The sequence below is a fragment of the Lygodium microphyllum genome, chromosome 3, assembly GCF_053477565.2.
Source record: "Lygodium microphyllum isolate KBCC chromosome 3, Lygodium_microphyllum_v1.1.10, whole genome shotgun sequence".
Taxonomy (NCBI): Eukaryota; Viridiplantae; Streptophyta; class Polypodiopsida; order Schizaeales; family Lygodiaceae; genus Lygodium; species Lygodium microphyllum.
The window spans coordinates 141,941,551-141,966,841 of NC_141137.1; positions in this window are offsets into that span (position 1 = coordinate 141,941,551).

A 25,291-nucleotide genomic window follows, 5' to 3' on the forward strand; every position below is an offset into this window, starting at 1 on the left:
CTCTCGTTTCCCATTCTCCTTGAACCAAGTGCAGCGAGAATCCACTTCGGCCCTGGCATTTCTGTGTAAATTAGTTCGCTTGGGGTTCAACGCTAGTTGCCGTTTAGGAAATGACCATTAGGGAAAACCCTGATTCAGGTCGGTTCTAAGTGGGAACGGCCAGAATACTTCTGCTACGTGGAAGACGCGGAACGTCCTAGATCGCAAACCCCGTAACATTCCATGAGAGTGCCAGGCGGAGCTTTCTAGACATCCTTTTAGATGGAATGCTAAGACGTGTCCTGAAGTTAACAGGTGGACACGTTACAGTTGGTATCAGAGCAAACCAACAAAGGATTTATTTTTAATAAATCTTAATAAAAAAGAAGTAAAGAAAATGTTGCTATTCCGAACATTTCCTTACTTTCGATGTTGTCTTGCAGAATTACGAAGCATGGAACAAGTTCTTACTCTTCCGAGTCATGTTTATGACTGGGATGCATTCCCCAGTTTATTGACAAAGGGTTGAGATTATGAACATCCTAGAGCGTATTTATAATCCATCGCCTTTGTATGTGGAACGAAGATGGACGGGTGCCCTCCGATTTGCTTACCTTCAGACCAACCTAAAGAGGATCAAGTGGTTGGAAGACCTGAAGATCGTGAAGCTGTTCATTTTTTTGGAGGCTCACGTAAACTCAACTTTACATTTTCGAGGTCAGAGGATTGAGATGAACTCATATGTATATGAGGAAGTAACCCGTGTAATCCCCGCCGACATGATCAAGGTGTTGGGGCGCTATGAGAAGAATGGGTTCCAAAGAAAAGGATACCCTGATCTTCCAATGACTTGCCGGTTTTTGAAGATCCATGATTCGAAACCATACTATTATCCAGTTCCCGTAGATAGATGTAATACAACATTATTCTCCCCAAAATAAATGTAAACAGTTGCCCTATCATCCCAAGAAATATTGTATTCCAAAAGGGCTATGCCCATATGAACGCAATAAGACTTCTTTTTATCAATGTCTATTTTGTCGAGGAAAATTGATAAAAAATTAAGTGGCTAGGATTCTTGATTGATAGTTGAAATGGAGATGAAATATAAATCATAACGATTAACGAGTAATAACATTAAGAAACCTTTATCCAGGCACAACCCCAGGTACAGATTCCCAGTTCGCCTCCTACATCAAGTACTATTGTAATCCAGGAGAAGAAGTTTCTTCTCAAGAAGATTAAGCCGACTGAATTTGACGGGAAGGGTAGAACTATCCAAATGGATGCTGAAATTTGGATTGAATCTATGGAGGATTACTTTGAAGTAGCCGGTACTGCAGCCGCCAACCAAGCTATGCTCGCCAAGCTGAAGTTCACCGGCGAAATCAGGCTTTGGTGGAAGAAATGGTGCAGAGATCAAGGGATCGCGGAAGGATCCGTTACCTAGGAGAAGCTGAAGAAAGCCGTGCAAGAAAGATACTTACCACCTGCATATCGCACGCAGAAAATGAATGAGTTCTACGAGCTAAAACAGCTGGGACTCACTCTTGACGCATACTACTCTAAATTTGTCTCACTTCTTAAGTATGCGCCACAGATGGACATGACATAGTAGATGTCAAAATTTTGTGCTGGTTTAAACCCACCATTGAATACTCGTCTCGATCTATGCACCCATCAGATCTTCAAGATGCACTCATTCGAGTTGCGCCTATAATTCAGGAGGTGCGTGGCAACGGGGTAATAAAACTTGGTCTTTTAATGAACCGAACAGAGGAGCATTTAAGCCTCAAATGAAGAGATTTCAAGATCAGAATCGGGGAAAAGAAAGAAAGCAAGGACTAATAATTCCAACAGCTTTGTCGCTAGCCAAAACAATGGCCAAAACTTCCATTGTTTCCACTGCAACGAGCCTGGTCATTTCAAGAGGCAATGTCCCAAGCTTGGAGGAGGACATCGCCAGGCATCTTTCCAAGGAACTAGTTGTGGCCAGGGAGCTGCTACCCGAGTCAGAGGAAGAACCGCCTGTGTTGCCAACAAGGAAATGTGCGAAGAAGAAGATCTGACCATGGAAGATCTGACCATGGAAGCAGAGTTTGAAAGGGCGACAGTCCATGCCGCTCTACACAAGAAAGGCCCAAATCGCTAGTTCTCGGTGATTCAGACACCGTCGGACTATCAAGGTAAAGGTTTCAAGACCTTGATTAATTGTGGCAGTACACATTCCTTTATCTCACCAGCTTATGCAAGAAGATTAGGAATATCCACATTAGAAGCACCTACCTTGCTTGTGGAATTAGCAAATGGTCATGAGGTCACTTGTACTAGGCAAACTGCTAAGGTGGAATTCTTTCTGGGAGGAAAGACAACTTCGGTCAAATTCAGAGTCATGAACTTAGGTATCCATGAGTGTCTACTCGGAATGGATTGGCTTAAACCTAATGACGCCCACATTCATTGTGGAAAGGGCCAAATTTCCTTTCGGAACTCTGAAGGAGATTTAGTCACAACTCAAGGAGAGGCTGGAAATCCAAAAATCCAATTGGCCAAAGCATCTCGGATCATAAAGGGATTCAGAAAAGAACTACCTGTCTACTTGATTAAGCTAGATCAGAAGCAGGAGTCTAGTGAAGGACCTTCATGGCTAAAGAAATACGCAGATGTATTTCTTGAAGAGTTGATAGAACTCCCACCTCAAAGAGAAGTGGATCATGAGATCAAGCTAGTACCAGGAGTTGTGCCAATTGCAAAGAGACCCTATCGAATGTCCATCCCGGAACCAATTGAGCTAAAGGAACAACTCAAGCAACTGCTAGATCAGGGCTACATCCGTCCTAGCAGTTCACCATGGGGAGCTCCAGTACTGTTCCAGAAAAAGAAAGATGGAACGCTTCGACTGTGTATTGATTATAGAGGGTTGAATCAATCAACTGTCAAGAACAAGTACCCTATTCCTAGAATAGATGAGCTTCTTGATTGTCTTCAGGATGCAAAGATCTTCTCTAAGATTGATCTCAGGTCTGGTTACTATAAGATAAGAATCAAGGAAGAAGATATCCCAAAGACGGCCTTTCAACACAAGATATGGACACTTTGAGTTTTTAGTTATGTCATTCGGGCTTACGAATGCGCCTGCCACCTTCAAGAGGTTAATGCAGGATATCTTTAGGCCATATCTTGATGACTTCGTGCTCGTCTTCTTCGACAACACTTTAGTCTATTCTAAACAGGAAAGAAGATCATAAACCCCAACTTCGGATTGTCCTTGAGACAATGAGGGCACATAAGTTGTATGCTAAGATGAAGAAGTGTGCATTCTTCAAACGTCAGATTGAATATTTGGGATTCATCATATCAACCAAAGGAATCTCAGTGGACCTAGCCAAGGTCAGAGATGTGCTAGAATGGCCAATACCAACAACTGTCAAAGAAATACGCAATTAACTTGGATTGACAGGATGGTATAGGGTCTTCATAAAAAACTATGCTTTGATTGCAGCACCTCTAATAGACTTACTGAAGAAGCAAACTTCCATTGCATGGTCAACTCCCGAACAAACCATCTTTGATAGATTAAAGCAAAGTTTGGTATCAGCACCTATCCTAAAACTTCCAGACCTCAGTAATAAGGAGTTCGAGGTAGTAACTGATGCTAGCACGCTTGCCTTAGGATGTGTGCTCATGCAGGAAGGTCATCCTGTAGCATACTCTTCAAGGAAACTGAAGAGCCATGAGAAGAATTATGCTACCCATGATCTAGAACTGCTAGCTATCATTCATGCTCTAAAGCTTTGGAGACACTACTTGTTGGGTAACAAGTTTACCCTAGTGACTGATCATAAGAGTCTCAAGTAGATCTTTATCTAGAACGAGCTCAACATGAGGCAACGTCAGTGGATTGAAGTGCTGGAGGAGTATGACTTTGAAATCAAGTACCGAACGGGAAAGCAGAATGTAGTTGCCGATGCACTCAGTTGCAAGGCATTCCTTAACTCATTAATCTTGCAAAATCCATCAACAGCTAGATCCCTAGCCACAAAGGTGTCTATGCCAAACAACCCAATACTTGAGCTAGCTAAAGAGGAAGCATGCCATGATCTAGCCTATCAAAAGATGCTAAGGGAAATCTCTATCAAGGACCAGGACCAAAAGATACAGGCTAAGTATCATGAATTCTCTATCAATAGTGGATTTGTCTACTATAGAACGAGGCTATGTATACCGACAAGCCAGTCACTTAAGCAAAAGATATTGTGGGAAGCTCATGATTCCCCTTTCTTAGGACATCCTAGCTATGCCAAGACCCTCAATGCAGTTAGGAAGAGCTTCTATTGGGAGAGGCTTAAAGGTGACGTTCTCAAATATGTCACTGAGTGTTTGTCTTGCCAACGTATCAAAGCCGAACAACATGTCAAAATGCCAGGGAAGTTGCAACCACTTGACATTCCCCAAATGAAATGGAAATTCATCAGTATGGACTTTGTTGTTGGCCTACCCCAAGTTCAGGGAGGATACAATTCTATCATGGTTGTGGTTGACATGGTTACTAAGGTTGCACACCTTATTCCAATAAAGACAAACTATAAAGCCTCTGACATTGAAAGGTTGTTTATCAAGGATATATTCAAGCTACATGGGCTACCCAGCAGAATCATTACTGATCGTGATTCTCTCTTCACATCACACTTCTAGAGAGCTATCTTCGAAGCCATTGGGACTCATAGCTTATCATCCCCAAACTGATGGCCAAACGGAGCGAGTCAATCAATTCATTGAGGATATGCTAAGGGCACACTGCTTTCGTGAACCAAAAAGGTGGATTCAATACTTGCCTTTGGTGGAATTTGCCTACAATGCTTCTTACCAACAAAGCATTCATATGACCCCTTTTCAAGCATTGTATGGTCATGACTGTCGAAGTTCCCTAAACTTCTCAGATTCAACCTTGAGGGTTGAAGCTTTAAGGCTGATGTTGGAAGAGGTGGATGACCAAATAAAGTCAATAAGACAGAACATCCAAGCCGCCAAGGATAGACAGAAGGCATACGTGGATTTGAAGCGTCAAGATAGAATCTTCGAGGAAAGAGACATGGTCTTCATTCGCGTACACCCAAAAAAGAGTTCTCTATCCTTAGGAGATTGCAAAAAGCTAAGTCCAAGGTATTGTGGACCATACAATATCCTCAAGTGCCTAGGACCTAATGCTTATAGACTACAACTCCATGAGAACCTGAAGGTTCATAATGTATTCCATATTAGCCTATTGAAAAAGTATGTACCTAATCCTAGCCATGTACTTGATGACCAACAAGTTGTAATGCCTAGTCAAGGAGTCCTTGAACTACGGCCTGACAGGATCTTAGATGTTAGGGAGAGACAACTGAGATCCAGAACCTTGAGAGAATGCCTCGTCTAGTGGAAAGATTATCCCGAGGAGAATGCCACTTGGATAGATGAAAGCACTCTCAACCATCAATATCCCTAGTTTATCTCGAGATGAGGACATCTCGATTCCTCCAAGGGGGAGAGAATGTAATATTCCTGCGGAAAATTATTACATACACGTGTGAAGTCTCGGGCATTGTGGTTGCGAACAATGCAGTCATTAATTGTATACTTTCCATGGGCCAAATTGAGATTTAGGACTATGGGTTGATAAAAACCCGCGCTCTTCATAAGAACCTCCTCTTAGTAGGAGGCCAAAAGGATAATATTTGGAATAATGGCAAAAAAAAAATTTAAGTATTCCTCTTTCCCTCAGCCGACGGTCGTGCTGGAGGAGAGGGAGTGGAGGCGGCATGACTGAGAATCCTTGCTGGAGCTCATGGAAGGGTTATAGCCATATGTAAGGCCACGTGGGGGAGGGAGGTACCTCTCCCTCTCCTTATAAAACCCATCGCCATGGGAACTGGAAGGGGAGAGCTAGGAGCCGTGATGCTGCCAGTCTGAGGAGAGAGTAAGGAGTGCTACGCTGTCATTAAGAGGGAGCTGGAAGAGATATCGTATCACTGATTGAGAAGGACAGTGGGAGGAGATTCGATGCCGTGAAGAAGGAAGCTGCCGCCGAATTCCGCCTTCGCCTCATCTCAGCCCTACCCGCCAACATGCCGCTAGAAGGACTGCTCGCCATCACACCGCCAGAAGAACTTGTCTCATTTTTCTTTCACGTGGAGTGCCCACGCCCTCAGAAGCTTCTTGAGAAGCTTCTAAAGGCCTTTGGAAAGCCCCCCTTCTTGTGGGCTTCCATAAGGGCCTTTCAGGTGGGTTTAATAACCCCCCCCCCCCCCCCCCCCGGGATCCAAAGCCCCCTTCACGTGCCCTTTCCTATTGCCTTTACAAAGTGGGTTTTTTTTTACCCTCACCCCGGGATTTAACCCCTTCATAAGCGGTGTTTTACACCACCTTTTCCCCCTTGCGTTCTTACACAAAGGGAGTCTCACCCCGGGATTTACGCCCTTCACAAGCACCCCCTTTCCCCCCCTTTTTTTCATTCCGTCCAAGCCCCTTTAAAAGCCCATTTACCCCAAGAAATAAGCCCCTTTTCCCCATTTTTTTTGTCATTCCTTAAAGTCCTAGAAAGTGGGTTTTAAATCCCCTTTCAGTGGACCATTTTTCCTTTACCCCAACAAAGTGGTTTTTTTACAAACCAAGGACTTAAGCATCCTTTCACCTTGTATCCTCGGAAATTGAGAACTTTCCCTTAGCATTTCCACAAAATCATTTCTGTTGATTTTCCCCCCATACAAGTCTTTTAAGGTCTCCCATTGCATTCCTATACAAGCCTGTTAAAAAACCATTTTTGAGGAGGCAGCTTTAAGGCCTTCTAAAATCGGTTCCAAAAGACGGAGAAATTAATCAAGGAAGCCGAATCACAAAGGAAGTTTCTGTGCAAAGGAGACGGCCAAGATCATAAATCTATGTCCAAGACAAAAAGACCAAATTCGCAATGGCTCCTAAGAAGGCACAAGACGCAAATGCAAGAGGAACATCTCCTAGCATCCATGTGGACATTTCACCACAAGTTCAGGTTTTCTTCCTAGTTTTGATTTACGTCGTAATATTTCAATTGTGCATGATTCATTTACGAAAATTAGAATGCACTTTTTCGATTGAAATACCTTGGCTAAATTAAAGGAAATAACTTCGATCAAAGAATCGATCATTTGTATTAAATGAATGAAAAAAAAGAGCATAAGATCTCTATGCATTCCTAGCAAGTGGTTTTTATGCATTGCAAAGTAACGAACTTAGGTTATCTAATGACCATCTTTATAAAGACGAAATTATTGTTGTACACTTCGATTATGCATGGAAAGATTAAAATCACGTGTCACATTATTAGGCATCTTTCCTTTGAAATGATTCATTAAAAGAAGGTCGCTAATAATCCATAGGAATTTGCAAGGCATGGAAATAGTTCTTGAGTTGCATGAAGTAGATTAAACCCTAGACAATTGACTTAAATCTCAATCAACTACGTAAATAGTTACGAGAGATTGTGTGATGCTCATTCAGCGTACGAATATCTCACTTAGAAAAGAAGTTAGAAAAAAGTTGTATGGGTCACATAAAACCCTAAAGCTTAGTAGCATGAATCTTGAATGCATGATAAAAAAAGGATCAATTGGAAATATGCCATAACTTAACTTATGCTTTGATCTTAACCAGAAAGGTTAGGGATTGTAAATCTACTCATACATAGGCAATGAATCATGTAGTTGTGAAAATGGTATCGTAAATATCTTCAAGAATAGACAAGTAAATTGGTTTAACCTAAACACCTAAACCGTAAGGGACTCGTTTAGGAATGGTTAAATCGATGTAACATATCCCAAGTGCTAACTGGGGTTTAACACGTTGAGGATGTAACCTAATTGCTCTTATTGCCAAATCTGAAATCCTTATATCCTAAAGACTTGCTCACATTCATGGAATGTAGGGAAACTAGAACGTACTTGCGAGAGACGATCTAGGATTTTTACCCTAAGGATTGCTTACTAAAAGAATGAAACTCGATTTGGATTTGGACCTTTAGGACCGACAATGCCAGCCTAGTGCAATCAGAGGAGCAGATTGTTATGAAGACACCCTAACCGTGTTCCTTATCTAATCATGACCCGTGGTTAGAAAACACCATTTGATGGATAAAATAGTCCCATAGATTAGGTGCGACACTCGTGCAACAAGTTGTAGAGTCGCATGATCTTGTGATTTGATCACAAGGGAATGGCCAATTCCTCGGAATGAGATTGGCAGATTCTTACACAAGTTTATCTTGCAAGAGAATGAATAATCGTCCTGATATAGTACCTTTCTTCGAGAAAGTAACCAAGATACGGGGATTAGATATTTGCTTGGAAGCAAAAGACCAATAAGTAAATTGGAATAACATATTTACTGCTAATAGAACTTAAGGTATTGGTTAAGTTGGGTTAATAGGGTACGGCCCTAACCCAAGGATATAAGGGTTAACAAAAAAACCCTTGGGAATCTTGCCAATGTTGAACAGTGCGCGAGGGAGACAAGGAACGGAGGAAGAGAGAGGAGAAGAGAGACACGAGACACCGGAAGTGGAACCCCATAAGTGCATCAAGTGAGCACACATAGTTGCACTACAACAGAAACGAGGCATAGACGTGCATGTTAGATGCGCAAAGTTGGGCGCATCTATCACAGCGTCTATAAGCGCGTGTAAACGTGCGTGTAAATAGATGCGACTTTTGCGTCTATATATCCGTGCAAATAGACACGCTTATACACGCAAAAATAGATGCACACGTCAAAATTCAAATCATACTTAAATCATTTCTTTTCAAACTACGCCTTTCCTTTCCTACGTTTTTTGCGGTTCTGAAGCTTGAGTTTAGCCGACATGCAGTCCCTTCATGCCTCACCTAGTCTTTTCATGCCTCACCTCCTCATGACTCACCTCTTCTTTCATTTCAAACACACAAGAAGGGAAAAAGGAAAGCCAAGGAGAGGAAGAAAGAGAGAACAAGAGAGAGGAGAACAAGAAGAAGCAGCAAGCAAGGAAGCAAGCATTAAGGGAGGGTAACTCACCAAGGAGAGAAAGAAGGAGAAGGAAGAAGCGCCACCACCTGCCACACCAAACACCCAAGGTGAGTCTCTCTCTCTCTCTCTCTCTCTCTCTCTCTCTCTCTCTCTCTCTCTCTCTCTCTCTCTCTCTCTCTCTCTTCCTCTCTCTGCTCTATCTGTGTATTTAGGATTTGTGATTCCATTATGTATTGCATTTTGTAAATCAATAATGGCGGTCATCTGCTAAAATCAGCCGACCAAGCGCGTCTAATAGCGCGTCTGCATCTCAGTGTAGACCCAGATATAGACGCAAAAAATGTTTCTCTAGAGACGCGTCTTTGAGCGCGTGTGCGGGCGCGTATGCTCTGCAGTGTACACACGAGGATACACATGCTGACAGATGCCCACAGAGATGCAGGTATAGACGCTGTATGTAATATGTTTTATCTACACAGGGTAATATGATTTTTCTTGTGTAGATGTGGAATCCTGGATCCTCCAGTATCCCATTCAACAAGGAGCAATTCATGGGGGAGATGACCAATTATCTTGGTCACCCTCCCACTGCAGATGAGGTTTTCAATGTGATGTCTGGGACACCTATCACATCTTTGCCTACACAGGGATCACCTAAGGTACATGGATCGGCCGAAGCACGTACATCTACAGAGGCACGTGTATCGAGTGAGGTAGAGGGTAGTGCACATCGAGGGAGGAGGGAGAGTGGTGCGGGAGGACGATGTCGTATTGCTGCGCATTCGAGGCGTGAAAACCACCCAAAAGTTGTGCGTGTGATTTGATACTTTGTACATACTTAGTTGTTATGTTTGCTCTTTCATTCTATGCTGAAGACGGAGAAGAACAGGGAGTTTTTGGTAGACTGGTAACTCAAGATGCAATCTCATGGGCTACACTTATTTCAAGATATGCCGATTATGGGCTTTGTGAGGATGTTTCCAACATCTACAACTGGATGGTATTTCTGCTGATGCTAGTACATTTGTTTACAGTCTGAAATCATGTAGCATCATAGGAGCTTTAGATACAAGCCGAGAACTTCATGTAGAGATATAAAAAAGGGGGCTAGATAATGAGTTTCATGTTGGCAATACACTTGTGGACATGTATAACAGATGTGGTCGGGCTTCAAGCATGTGGCATTCTTTGGGCATGGCTGCAGCATATTGAGCTCATCAGTGGTGGAAGAACATGTTAAGCCAAATGTTTCTCCTAAAGAAAGCGGTATTCTAGCATCTTCTATGCTCTGCTTTCTTTTGAAGCATCGGCACAGTGAAGGAGGCACCCACAATGCATATGGGTCCAACATGTCAGCTCCCATCTCTTGAGAAAACTCTGAAGGGATCATCAAATCAAACACAGGCCTGCCTGAATCCAGCAGTTCAACAGAAGAGCTTGCACCAATCCTTGGATTGATGCTGAAGAGAGATTTTAGCCTTTTCTCGTGCAATTGTAGGCAGGAAGAGGTGCAGAAATTCGCTTCTTCCCAGCAACTTTATTGAGTCAGAAATGCACGACCCTCATCAACCCACAAATCACTTGGATGGATGCCCAGCTTGACACTACCGCGGTTAATGTCATGCGTCTTCTCCATTTTTATACGAAAGACGCCTCTCACGAGGGAACTCATCGAATGCACTCATGGAGATAGGATCTAGGTGATCCTCAGCTATGGCTATGGCTCTGGAAGGAGGCTTGGTCGATATAAAAAAATGTGATTAATGCTGAAATTGGCCCGCTTTCCTGGGGAAAAAGAGGCTTTTCTGGGAAAAGGGGGATCGCTGTCTTTGGGAGAGAAGGACGACAAACTTCTACTGGGAGGACAGAGAAAGGATTTTTCCGCCCCTATCTGGAATCGAGATTTAAAAAAAGCCGACGCTGATAGTATGTATCGATGACTGCCAGCATCCACAAGGTACCCTCTGACGAGGAAGAGCACAATCGTGAATAATCCTGGAGTGGCCGAGTGGCTAAAATTAGCTCCAACATGGTCGTCTAATCTTGGAGGGGCTTGTCAAGCTTGTTGATGAGAGGCGCACCTAGGTCCAGTCTATGGAAGAGGAATTTCAGAAGGCGGAGGCCAAACTGGTAGAAGCATGCAAAAAATTAACAGAAGCAGAGGCACTGCTTACTTGTGCACAGAGCCGTTTTCTGCCCAGGACTTCAGGAGAGCTCCTCTGTCTCACCTGCGAAAGTTGAATCTAAGCAGGATGTTGAACCTCGCGTCAAGAATGAAGGCATCGATGAGGAGCCTCAATCTAGCAAGCCACCGTTTATCATATCTGGTTTGAATGGATACGCCAACCAGAGCTTGAAATCAGGGCCTAATATACGAATGACCGAGTACCAACATGTAGCGACGAGGAGTCTTCCGATGCTCAGCTAACAAAACAATCTCCAGCAGCCAATCTGAAGCGGCCTTTATGGATAAGAATAGAGGAGGACTGATTGGGCGGAGTCTGTTTCTGTATCTGCTATGAAACAGGGGAAGAGGATTGAATGCTAGGAAGAGGAAGGAATCCAAAGAAAATTAGAGGGAATTGCAGGAGCATTCAAACAGATACTGTTATCAATCCTGGAAACAATGGTGGACCTTTGTTGGACTCTGAAGGAAGGCTGTTTGGCATTACCATGACCAATTTCATAAGAACAGGAGATGTTGCAAGTTTTAACCAAACAAAGTGATATATTGAGTTCACTTCTTCGATGCAAAGATAAGGATTGTCAAGACTTGGCTGTAATGGGACTGGAGCAGCTTTCATGCTTAAGCTGGTTGATTGTGGAAAATCATGAGTACTAATGGGTTGGATGTTTAGTGCCATATAATTGTGTTCTACATTTTCAGCAGAATGCTTACTCCTTGGTTATTTTTAAGGACTCTTTCTCACTCTGAGTTAGAGTGGGATTACAACTGAGGCTTTACCTTTGTAGGATCACATTGTCCATACTTGTTGCGATGTGTATAGCAAGAGTCTAGTCTTCAACATACAGATTATCTCGGTGTTTTCTATACAGTACTGATCAGCAAAAAACCTGTAAAGTGTTTCTTTCTGAAATAGCAAGAAGGGACGTGAAGGACTTCAAATTTTGAGCATAAATCAGATTTGTTTCCTTTATAAAGCTGAAGCTGTTGATGTTGAACGAGTTGATTATAGGACCATTAACTGAAATTGAGGTGACCTTGTTTCAAATTGAATCGTGATTTCGCTTGATTGAACTTCTATCCTGAAATTAGTCAAGGTCCTCTGTGGTCGTGACTTTGCTTTCGAAAACCCTTCGACATCTTTGGTGAACCCGACGTGAAAGCGTCGCAGAAATTTCAGGATGGGTGATACTTCAGCCTCTATTTCAGCCTCTTCTACAATTCCAGCTGTGTCTACTTCAGCTCCATCAATGACTGCTGCGTCAAGTACTTCAACAGAGGATCTAAAGCAGATTTTGCAGAATATGTCCATGTATATGCAGCTCCAAAATCAACAAACACAATTGTATATGCAGCAGCAGCAACAATTGCATCAACAGTAGTTGTCTCAGCAAAGGCAACTCTATTCGGAGCAGGAGAATGCAAACAGCGCGACTAAGGCTATTGAAGCAGTTGAGAATGAGAAGAAGCTATTTGACGGCCGTAATGTTTCAGCATATTTGAAGACATATGAGATCAAGATGGGGTCATCCCGCCAAATGACATAGTCTTTAACATCCCGCTAAATGCCCTTCCAATAGAAAGTTTTATGGATATTGTCAAATATTTTAAACAATCCATGATGACCCACTAAGGGTGAAGAGTGCATCTCTTGCAAAATACGATGCTTGAAAGATGAATGGGGAACCAAATACACCCTTCCATGATACCAAAGATGACCATTATGCCATTTGTAGTTGGGATAATCTTCTCCTTTGCCTTGCTGAAAATCTTTCATCATAGAAGCCGCTTTCTCATCAGGAAAATACTCTTCTTGGATATCATGATCAATCCAATCCTTATGTACGGTAGAGATAGTTGAAATGGAACAAGCCCACAGTCTTGACAAAGTATCCGCTGCTACATTGTCCTTCCCCGCCATCATGTATGAATTATCAAAGTCATATCCTTGAAGAGTGTATGAATTATCATGTATGTAACCATCGTCTTTGTTTTGGGGACAAATTTGGTTACGAAAGAAATTATTCTAGCACACGATGATCACTTTTTACCTTGAAATGACTACCATATATATAGTGATGCCACTTTTTAATAGCATGCAAAATTGCCAACATCTCTTGTTCATAGACATGTAGTTAACACTCCTTAACATCAAGCTTGCAACTTTCATAGGCTATAACTCCATGCTCTTGATATAGGACAGCCTCAACTTCTCTTCCACTAGCATCCGCACATGTAATGAATTCCTTAGAGAAATCTAGGTATCCAAGAATAGGTGTTGAAACTAAGAGAGATTTCAGCTCATTAAAAATCTTGTCGACTATGGAGTCCCAAAAGGAAGACTCTTTCTGCAGCCTATTGGTCAAAGGAACCACCACATGAGCATAATTCTTTATAAACCTCCTACAGAAGGAAGAAAATCCAAGGAAACCCCTCAAAGAAGTAGAATTCGTAGGAGTAGACCGCTCTTTGACACATTTCACTTTGTTGGGATCCACTCGAATGCCTTGCTCACCCACAATGTGACCCAAGTATTCCACTTCATCTTCCATAAAAGAATAATTTGATATTTTGGGAAAGAGTGTGTGTCTTCTTAATATGTGAAAGACCTCTCGTACATGCATCAAATGCTCCTCCTTGGATTTTCTATAAATGAGGATATTGTCAAAGAATACAAGGACTATTTTGAACAAGAAAGGCTACAATATTTTATTCATGAGAGCTTGAAAATTAGTGGGTGTATTTGAAAGCCCAAATGGCATAACCAAGAAATGTTCTAACCGTCTTTCAGTCCTACATGCTATTTTATACTCATCTCCTTCCTTCATTCTAATTTGGTGATAGCTTGAATGAAGATCAATCGGTAAAGACCTTTGCATCTTTAAGCTCATCCAAAAGGCCATCAATGCATAAAATCGAGTATCTATTCTTCACCATGGACTTATTTAGCTCCCTATAATCATTACACATGTGAAAAGATCCATCCTTTTTCTTTACCAAGAGTATGGGAGAGACAAATGGAGATTGACTTGCCTTAATTAAACCCATTTGCAGCAACTCTTTGACTTGTCGCTCCACCTCTTCCCTTTCAAACTTTGACAAGCGATAGGGAGGTCTGCTAATGGGTTTTATATTAGGCAAAAAGTGGATAGGGTGATCAACTCTCTCTTTGGAGGCAAAGATGATGGTGGCTGAAATAAATATTTGTATTATTCCAATAGCTCTTCCAACCTTGGATCCTTTTTCTTCTGAAGAAGATGTCTGGTGCCTGCTCTTCATCTATTTTTGCAAACAAAATAGTGAAGATACATAATCTTGCATTGATTTCTTTTCATAACTTCTTCATGGATATGAGTTCCAATTGTTTTTTACCAATTCCTTTCAATTCTATATGATGTCCATTCCATTTAAACTCCATTTTCATGTTTTCTAAGTTCAATGAAAATTTGCCAATGGAATTTAACCAATCACAACTAATGACAACATCTATAGGTCCCATTTCTAAAGTAATCAAGCCCACTTGTATGGTACATGAATGAGATAAGGTGATAGGAGTGTGTAGGCACACTTCATTGCTTAATTCATAAGCTCCATTGGAAACTTGGATCTTCAATGGCGCTTGCATTTATTGAGGTAGCAATTTCAGCCCATGCAAAGATTTGGTATTTATGAAGCTATGGGTGCTACCTGTATCTATCAAAAGATGAATCACTTTCCCATTGATTATCCCCTCAAGTCTCAGGGCATTTTCTCACTTACAATTGGTCCATGCATCATGAGAAATTGCACATAAAAAACCACTCGATTCAAAGGGAAAACTACCCATAATATCATAGAACTCATAATTAGTTTCATCATCCTCACCATGCATGTCTTCAACCATAAGGTTTGCATCCACATGAAACACATTTCCCTCTTCACCTTCATCTTCATTCGGATCATTGATGATGAAAAAATTGAGCTTGCTATTTTTGGGTTTATATTTCAGCATATGGTCTTGTGTCCACTTTTCTCTGCACTTGAAGCATAAACCTTTGGCCCGCATGTCCCTAATTTGATTATCAAAAAGGACTTTGCTGTAAGTGCTATTTTGAGATCCCTTTTGTGCATTTTTAGCCCTTGTAAAGTTTTGTTTTGCTTTGGCCATTGGTCTAGAACCACCACCAACACTTTGTTTTGACCCACAAACCATTGGATAAGTAGGCACCTTACTATCTTATCTATACCCATCCCTTGGCTGGTTGAAATGAGCTCCAAACTTAGAAGAGTGATTTGATGAGGAATACCCTGCACTTTTAGGCTGAATACCCATTGAATATCTTCTATATTTCTGCGCATACATTTCAGCATATTGAATAGCATCATCACCACAAGGGAACAAGGGCATAGCGACGGGAATTGGGGATGCAAATTACCGGCGATGCAAATAGCGATGGTACTCTGAGAAAAAAAAACTGGGCAAAACCTGAGCGCAACATTTTGGCACAAAGATTTTGAGAGAGATTGAAAGAGATCATGGCTTTAGGAGGGAGAGGGAGAGGAATATAGAAAGAGAGAGAATGAGAGCTTTTCACCGTTGCCGCCGTTGTTCCCGACGAAGAAGAGGAGAAAGTGCACGAAGGAAGAAGAGGGGTCATCGCGAAGAGGAGACGAAGAATCCATCCTTGGACCTTTGTATTGAGTACATTGCCTCCTCTTGGTTTGTTCTTGTTCTTTTTTCTTTTCTTTTGTTTGTTTTTCTTGAGAATGAGGTGCATTGAGGGAGAAAGAGAGGTAATGAGAGAGGAAATGAGAAAGGGAGAAGAAGAAAGAAAAAGGAAGAGAGAACGAGAGATAGAGAATAAACATGAAAAATAACAAAGAAAGAGAGAAAGTGAGAGAGAAAGGGAGGGATAGAGAAGAATGAATGAGAAAACATGAGGGGGTGGAGAGAAACAAAGAGAGGGGCAACAAAGAAAGAGAGAGAGAGAAAGAAAGAGAAGGGGGAGAGAACATGAAATGAAGAGTGCAGAGAGAGGTGGATAAATTGTGTTACGTTAGTTAGAGAACTAAAGCTACTCTTCAAGGGAAGGGGGCGTTTAAATTGCCCATGGATTTTTATACAGCAAAGTGGTCCTAGTTAGCCAAGTGAATTCTATTAAGAATCTGAATCGCTAGATTAGGTCAAGTTAGGAATGATCGAATATTAACTATCCTAGCGTGTCATCCCAGATCCAAATCAAAGTTATTTTAGGGGACGTGAGTTGAGACTATATCTTATTAATAAAGTGGTTGATGCATATTACTCCCCCTCATTTCTCACTCTCTTTAAACCAATGCAATGTTTTACTTAGGTTTGAGAGATGATAGCAAAGTAGTTATCTTAAGCTAATAATAGATAACCACGATAAGAGACTATAGTCATGATCAAGGATTGCTTTAGGTTGATCCTTGTGGGGTTGAGGTGGACCTTTCCCTATGAGGTAGACTTAAGTAGTTTGAGGTAATGCAGTTTGATTATTACAAGGGAGTTTTGAGCGGAAGTTACATTGATTACCTCTTGATAAATTTGTGCCATTAGGATTTAGTAGATAGATATGTTACAAATATAGATATGCACCTAGATATGACTATAGTCTCTAGATTTGCAAGGCCATACACTCTCTAGAATTTAGATGAAAAGGGATCAATTTGGATGATGATGATTGTGGTGGCTCGTGGGTCATCCTAAGTCGCAGCTCTCTTCTATCGCCCTTGCCAATTCATTCCACGGTCCACTACAATCATCATCATTGATGTCAGGATGAGCCACACGGTACACCATCATGTCGAGGAAGAGGGTCATGTCACTCACAAGGTAGGTACCGCATTGAGATCTCAATCATAGTACCCCGAAATGACGTTTTGGAGCTGTCGTGGTTTTGGCCCGAAACGAAAACGAGGAAATGTTGTTTCTGCTTCCTGTGGAAAAACAGGCAAAGGATTATCTAGGGAAAAAACAAGCTTCATTTTACATTTTCATTTGGTCTTCGACGTGTTCGTCTCCTGCACTCTAGCTCTCTACGATTGTCGCTCCACACCACTACGCATGCTCCACACCACTACACACGAGGGCAGCAGGGCTGGTTTCATTGTCGCCTACACAGATTTGTGAAGCCAAAGTGGTCCAGGAACCATTAGCCTTCTTCTCCTTTCACAACTCCTTGAGGCTCCTTCTTATGCCTCTGCCCTTGCGCCTGCAGCTTCAATGTCTCTGTCACTACCTTAGAGTGACGACTCTTATTTTATGGATGCTCAGATTTTAAAGAACATGGATCAACGGATGACTGATTAGTGATGAGTCGTGAGTGTTCACTGGTTCAGTGCTGAACAGGGGGGTAAGTTGTCACGTTGAACGGGTTTTGTCATTTTGGCGCGAGTGGGGACCGCGGTTCAAGAAAGAAAATAGTATAAAATAATTAAAATTTACCCTTTTCTTAGACCTCCAGGGCTAAGGCTCAAGGGTGAAGGACCAACCCGGCCAACTTGCCAAGGCTCAAGACTCAAGTTCTATCGAGTCTCCAGAGTCGACTCTCAACCCTTAGATCCTATAGGCTACTACCTAGTTTAATCTCTACTGGCTAGTCTCTAGGACCTATATATATATATATATATATATACATATATATGTATGTATATATATATGCCTAGGCTCTATGGACACCTTACCCCATACGAGTAGACTTCATTTGAAATCTTTATTCAAAAATTTTAGGTTCACTTTGACCCCTTATCCTCAAATTTCACAACAAGGATATCAGGCCATAGCGTTGCCGATTAGCGATGAAAAATAGCAATGGTACCCAGAGAAAAAAAATACCGGTCGAAACCCGATCGCATTTTATTTCGTGCATTCACAAAAAATTTCGAGAGGGAGAACGAGAGAGAGAGAGAGAGAGAGAGAGAGAGAGAGACCGTCTTGCTGAGAGGGAGAGAAAGAGAGAAAGAAGGCTTCTCATCGCCACCGCCGCCACTGTCGTCTGCAAAGAAGAGGAGGAGGTGTACGGAGGGTGAAGAGGAGCCGCCCTCGCGAAGAGGAGTCACCAAACCCTTCTTTGAGTCTTTATGGTGAGTGCATTATCTCTCTCTTTTACTTGTTTTTTATATAATTTGTGTATATTGAGAGAGGAAGAGGAAATGAGAGAGAAAGAGAGAGAGAGGGAGAGAGAGAGGGAGGGAGAGGAAATGAGAGAGGGAGAGGGAGAGGGAGGGAGAGAGAGAGAAAGAGAGAGAGAGGGAGAGGGAGGGGGAGGAAATGAGAGAGGGAGAGGGAGGGAGAGTGCATTCTCTCTCTCTTTTACTTGTTTTTTGTATAATTTGTGTATATTGAGAGAGGGAGAGGAAATGAGAGAGAAAGAGAGGGAGAGGCAGAGGCAGAGGGAGAGGGAGGGAGAGGAAATGGAAGAGGGAGAGGGAGGAAATGGGAGAGAGAGAGAAAGAGAGGGAGAGGGAGAGAGAAAGAGAAGGGGAGGGGGAGGGAGGGAGAGGAAATGGGAGAGGGAGAGGGAGGAAATGGGAGAGGGAGAGGGAGGGAGAGAGAGAGAAGGAGAGGGAGAGGGAGAGGGAGAGGGAGAGAGAGAGAAGGAGAGGGAGAGGGAGAGGGAGGGAGAGAGAGAGAAGGAGAGGGAGAGGGAGAGGGGGAGGAAATGGGAAAAGAAAAGGAAGGGAGACATTAAACATAGTAGGAAAATGAGAGAGAGGGAGAGGGAGAGGGAGGAAATGGGAGAGGGAGAGGAAATGAGAGAGGGAGAGGGATACATTAAACATAATAGGGAAATGAGAGAGGGAGAGGAAATGGGAGAGGGAGAGGAAATGAGAGAGAAAGAGAGGGAGAGGGAGAGGGAGAGGGAGGGAGAGGAAATGGGAGAGGGAGAGGGAGGAAATGGGAGAGAGAGAGAAAGAGAGGGAGAGGGAGAGAGAAAGAGAAGGGGAGGGGGAGGGAGGGAGAGGAAATGGGAGAGGGAGAGGGAGGAAATAGGAGAGGGAGAGGGAGAGGGAGAGGGAGGGAGAGAGAGAGAAGGAGAGGGAGAGGGAGAGGGGGAGGAAATGGGAAAAGAAAAGGAAGGGAGACATTAAACATAGTAGGAAAATGAGAGAGAGGGAGAGGGAGAGAGAGAGGAAATGAGAGAGGGAGAGGGAGGGAGAGGAAATGAGAGAGGGAGAGGGATACATTAAACATAATAGGGAAATGAGAGAGGGATAGGAAATGAGAAGAAGCTATTGGAAGGGCATTTGGCGGAATGATCGAATATTAACTATCCTAGCGTGTCATCCCAGATCCAAATCAAAGTTATTTTAGGGGACGTGAGTTGAGACTATATCTTATTAATAAAGTGGTTGATGCATATTACTCCCCCTCATTTCTCACTCTCTTTAAACCAATGCAATGTTTTACTTAGGTTTGAAAGATGATAGCAAAGTAGTTATCTTAAGCTAATAATAGATAACCACGATAGGAGACTATAGTCATGATCACGGATTGCTTTAGGTTGATCCTTGTGGGGTTGAGGTGGACCTTTCCCTATGAGGTAGACTTAAGTAGTTTGAGGTAATGCAGTTTGATTATTACAAGGGAGTTTTGAGCGGAAGTTAAATTGATTACCTCTTGATAAATTTGTGCCATTAGGATTTGGTGGATAGATATGTTACAAATATAGATATGCACCTAGATATGACTATAGTCTCTAGATTTGCAAGGCCATACACTCTCTAGAATTTAGATGAAAAGGGATCAATTTGGATGATGATGATTGTGGTGGCTCGTGGGTCGTCCTAGGTCGCAGCTCTCTTCTATCGCCCTTGCCAATTCATTCCACGGTCCACTACAATCATCATCATTGATGTCAGGATGAGCCACACGGTACACCATCATGTCGAGGAAGAGGGTCATGTCACTCACAAGGTAGGTACCGCATTGAGATCTCAATCATAGTACCCCGAAATGACGTTTTGGAGCTATCGTGGTTTTGGCCCGAAACGAAAACGAGGAAATGTTGTTTCTGCTTCCTGTGGAAAAACAGGCAAAGGATTATCTAGGGAAAAAACAAGCTTCATTTTACATTTTCATTTGGTCTTCGGCGTGTTCGTCTCCTGCACTCTAGCTCTCTACGATTGTCGCTCCACACCACTACGCATGCTCCACACCACTACACACGAGGGCAGCAGGGCTGGTTTCATTGTCGCCTACACAGATTTGTGAAGCCAAAGTGGTCCAGGAACCATTAGCCTTCTTCTCCTTTCACAACTCCTCGAGGCTCCTTCTTATGCCTCTGCCCTTGCGCCTGCAGCTTCAATGTCTCTATCACTACCTTAGAGTGACGACTCTTATTTTATGGATGCTCAGATTTTAAAGAACATGGATCAACGGATGACTGATTAGTGATGAGTCGTGAGTGTTCACTGGTTCAGTGCTGAACAGGGGGGTAAGTTGTCACGTTGAACGGGTTTTGTCATTTTGGCGCGAGTCGGGACTGCGGTTCAAGAAAGAAAATAGTATAAAATAATTAAAATTTACCCTTTTCTTAGACCTCCAGGGCTAAGGCTCAAGGGTGAAGGACCAACCCGGCCAACTTGCCAAGGCTCAAGACTCAAGTTCTATCGAGTCTCCAGAGTCGACTCTCAACCCTTAGATCCTATAGGCTACTACCTAGTTTAATCTCTACTGGCTAGTCTCTAGGACCTATATATATATATATATATATATGTATGTATATATATATATATATATATATGTATGTATATATATATGCCTAGGCTCTATGGACACCTTACCCCATACGAGTAGACTTCATTTGAAATCTTTATTCAAAAATTTTAGGTTCACTTTGACCCCTTATCCTCAAATTTCACAACAAGGATATCAGGCCATAGCGTTGCCGATTAGCAATGAAAAATAGCAATGGTACCCAGAGAAAAAAAATACCGGTCGAAACCCGATCGCATTTCATTTCGTGCATTCACAAAAAATTTCGAGAGGGAGAACGAGAGAGAGAGAGAGAGAGAGAGAGAGAGAGAGAGAGAGAGAGAGACCGTCTTGCTGAGAGGGAGAGAAAGAGAGAAAGAAGGCTTCTCATCGCCACCACCGCCACTGTCGTCTTCAAAGAAGAGGAGGAGGTGTACGGAGGGTGAATAGGAGCCGCCCTCGCGAAGAGGAGCCACCAAACCCTTCTTTGAGTCTTTATGGTGAGTGCATTCTCTCTCTCTTTTACTTGTTTTTTGTATAATTTGTGTATATTGAGAGAGGAAGAGGAAATGAGAGAGAAAGAGAGGGAGAGGGAGAGAGAGAGGGAGGGAGAGGAAATGAGAGAGGGAGAGGGAGAGAGAGAGAGAGGGAGAGAGAGAAAGAGAGAGAGAGGGAGAGGGAGGAAATGGGAGAGGGAGGGGGAGGAAATGAGAGAGGGAGAGGGAGGGAGAGTGCATTCTCTCTCTCTTTTACTTGTTTTTTGTATAATTTGTGTATATTGAGAGAGGGAGAGGAAATGAGAGAGAAAGAGAGGGAGAGGGAGAGGGAGAGGGAGGGAGAGGAAATGGGAGAGGGAGAGGGAGGAAATGGGAGAGAGAGAGAAAGAGAGGGAGAGGGAGAGAGAAAGAGAAGGGGAGGGGGAGGGAGGGAGAGGAAATGGGAGGAAATGGGAGAGGGAGAGGGAGAGGGAGAGGGAGGGAGAGAGAGAGAAGGAGAGGGAGAGGGAGAGGGGGAGGAAATGGGAAAAGAAAAGGAAGGGAGACATTAAACATAGTAGGAAAATGAGAGAGAGGGAGAGGAAGAGAGGGAGAGAGAGAGAGGAAATGAGAGAGGGAGAGGGAGGGAGAGGAAATGAGAGAGGGAGAGGGATACATTAAACATAATAGGGAAATGAGAGAGGGATAGGAAATGAGAGAGGGAGAGGGAGAGGGAGAGGGAGAGGGAGGGAGACATTAAACATAATACAGAGACATTAAACATAATAGGCAAATGAGAGAGGGAGAGGGAGGGAGAAGAAATTAGAGAGGGAGAGGAAGAGAGTAAAAGGAAATGAGAGAGGGAGAGGAGAGAGTAAAAAATGAGAGAATGAGAGGAGAGAGAAAAAAGAGAAAAGATGTTAAACATAATAGGGAAAGAGAGAAATAGAAGGTGAGGGTGAGGGAGGGAGAGGAAATGAGAGAGGGAGAGGAAGAGAGAAAAGGAAATCAGAGAGGGAGAGGAGAGAGAAAAAGAAATGAGACAGAGAGAGAGAGAGGAGAGAGAAAAAGAGAAAAATCATTAAACCTAATAGGGAAAGAGAGAAAGAGAGGGTGAGGGTGAGGAAGGGAGAGGAAATGAGAGAGGGAGAGGGTGAGGGTGAGGGAGGGAGAGGAAATGAGAGAGGGAGAGAAAGAGAGAAAAGGAAATAAGAGAGGGAGAGGAGAAAGAAAAGGAAATAAGAGAGGGAGAGGAGAGAGAGAAAAATCATTAAAGCTAATAGGGAAAGAGAGAAAGAGAGGGTGAGGGTAGGGAGAGGAAATGAGAGAGGGAGAGAAAGAGAGAAAAGGAAATAAGACCTTACAACAAGCTCATCCTAGGCTCATAGGGGTTAGGCCGATCCTCAACAAACCTAAGGGATATATGGCTAGAGAACCCTAGCACACTTCTGCCTCCTAGCATAATATTCTTCCTGCAAAGAGACCTCTCATACATGGGACTTGTCCTAGTCTCCACCATGCAATTATACAACAAACGCAATCAGCCTATCAGTTAGAAAAACATTCATTTTTTCATAATGTAAATCCAAAAATAACTTTGGATATTCCATAAAAATCAATCTCTTCTTAAAAATACAAATACAAAAAACTAAAACAGCATCATTCATATGCTTTGCAAAACTAAAACAACATCACCACAAGATCTCTTAGGAAACTCATCTTCAACTATCAATTTTAATTAAAAAATATAATATAAAATCACTTGCAAGGAAGGACACTCTTTTATCATTAACTCTCTTTCTTCCTTAGAATAGTCTTAGGAACAAATTTCTGCTCTAACAAGCATATATTTGAGCATAATAACTATTTTAAGGTTTATTCCATGAGTAGTAGTAGTATATATGCAACCATTAAGCTAGAGATCATGCTTTAGTATCTGTGGAGATCCCAATCTCATGCCCTCATAGAGATTGTAGTGTGCAATAGTTTAGAGACAAGGTGGGTGAGTTGTAAATGGTAAAGGAGAATTCTATTGTTGATGGAGAGAAGATGAGGTGAATTGCCAATTCTATTCTTAGTGAGTGCAACCTACCCATAGTATGGCATCCATGATCGATTGAAATTAGTAAGACTTTGAAATCCTACCTCGAGTATTATAACTATTGTTTTGTGGTGGATTTTCTTACCATAATTCAATGTCAATTTGTGCTTGTGTTTTCCACGGTGTGTTGACTATGGGTGTCAAATGCTCTAGTCGGATCTCTCTCTCTTTCTCCTCTCTCTTCTCTCAATCCTTCTCTCTTCCTCAATCTTCCCTGATTCTCCCCCTATCTCCCTAAATTCTTTTATACTCTCCCTAAATCCTTCTATCTCCCCCTATCTCTTTTCCCTCTCTATCTCTCTTTCTATTTCTACCTCTCTCACTTCTCTCCTCTTCTTCTCTAACTTTACTCTCTCCCTAACTTTTGTCTCTCTCTTCATCTCTATATAAGTAGTCATAGTCATAGTCGTAGTTGTGGTCATAGTCGTGGTCGTGGTCGTCGTGGTCTTGGTGGTTGTGGTCGTGGTCGTGGTCATGATCGTGGTCATGGTCATGGTCATGGTCGTGGTCATGGTCATGGTCATGGTCATGGTCGTGGTCGTGGTCATGGTCATGGTCGTGGTCGTGGTCATGGTCGTGGTCGTGGTCATCGTAGTTGTAACGTGTCCACTAGCATCATCCAGGACACTCTTAGCAGTCCATCGGAAACGATGTCTAGAAAGCTCCGCCCGGTACTCCCATGGAATGTTATGGGATTTGTGATCTAGGGCTTCCCGCGTCTGCCACGTAGCGGAAGTATTCTGGTCGTTCCCACTTAGGATCGACCGGAATTAGGGTTTTCCTGATTGGTCATTACCTAACATCAACTAGTGTCGGACCCAAGCAAACTACTTTACGCAGAAATGCCAGGTCTGAAGCGGATTCACACTGCACTTGGTTCAAAGAGAATGGGAAACGAGAGGGATGCAAAGCTCAACCTCTTTGCCATAAGGCATAGTCCCATTCCGTTCCCCTAAAACAGCGTAAATCGGGTAAGACATAACTCTAGGTCATCACTTTCTTGTTTGTGTCATTTGACGATCATCCCGCTGTTCTTCGAGATTTGAGAAAAGTTCCCGGACAACCGGGACCACCCAACCGTAGGACGGACCCATGGCCCATCCTCTGCACTTTCCTTGGTTTGTTTTAGTTAGGTAATTATCTAACACGTTAGATGGACATGTAACGATCAGCTTCTTTAATTAAACCGTTAAGCACTAGTTCCTTCACGTTGTCATGGAGTTCGTGCAAGAGCTACTGAACACGGGGTTTAAGATGCTGCAAGGCACGAGGCTAACAAGAAGATCTTAATTTTTAATGCCAAAGATCACTATATTGCTTGCCAAGTGAATTACAACAAAGAAGCTGCCAACTACTCTTGACAAGAAGCTGCAGTTATAGGCATACCGCCTTAGAAAAATAACTTGTGATCTCCATGTATACCCAAGAAGACTGGCAAGTTCAGCTCCTTTGGTTATCTGACATTATGCCATCACCGTGCCTATGATAAGAAGCTGAATCCGCAGACATCAAGGGCAGGGTGACAAAAATCTCCTCTTTTTTTGTACTGATCGACTTCGTCCATAGTTATGTGCTGCTCTAACAATACATTGAGTGTACCACACGATACATGATGTGTTTCACCAAGTATGGGATTGAAGGGAGCCTGTCCAAAAGGAGCCAGCCTTTTGGTTGAAATATGCCAAGCTATCGCACTATGAAAACGTTGCATCGGACTTGTGCCTTCTGCACATTTGGAGAGTAGATCTTCTCCACAGCAATACAAGCTTCCCCATAAACTTGCAGTTCAGATTTGGGCATGTTCCATCCCAATCCAACAGCTCAGGTGCCATGTA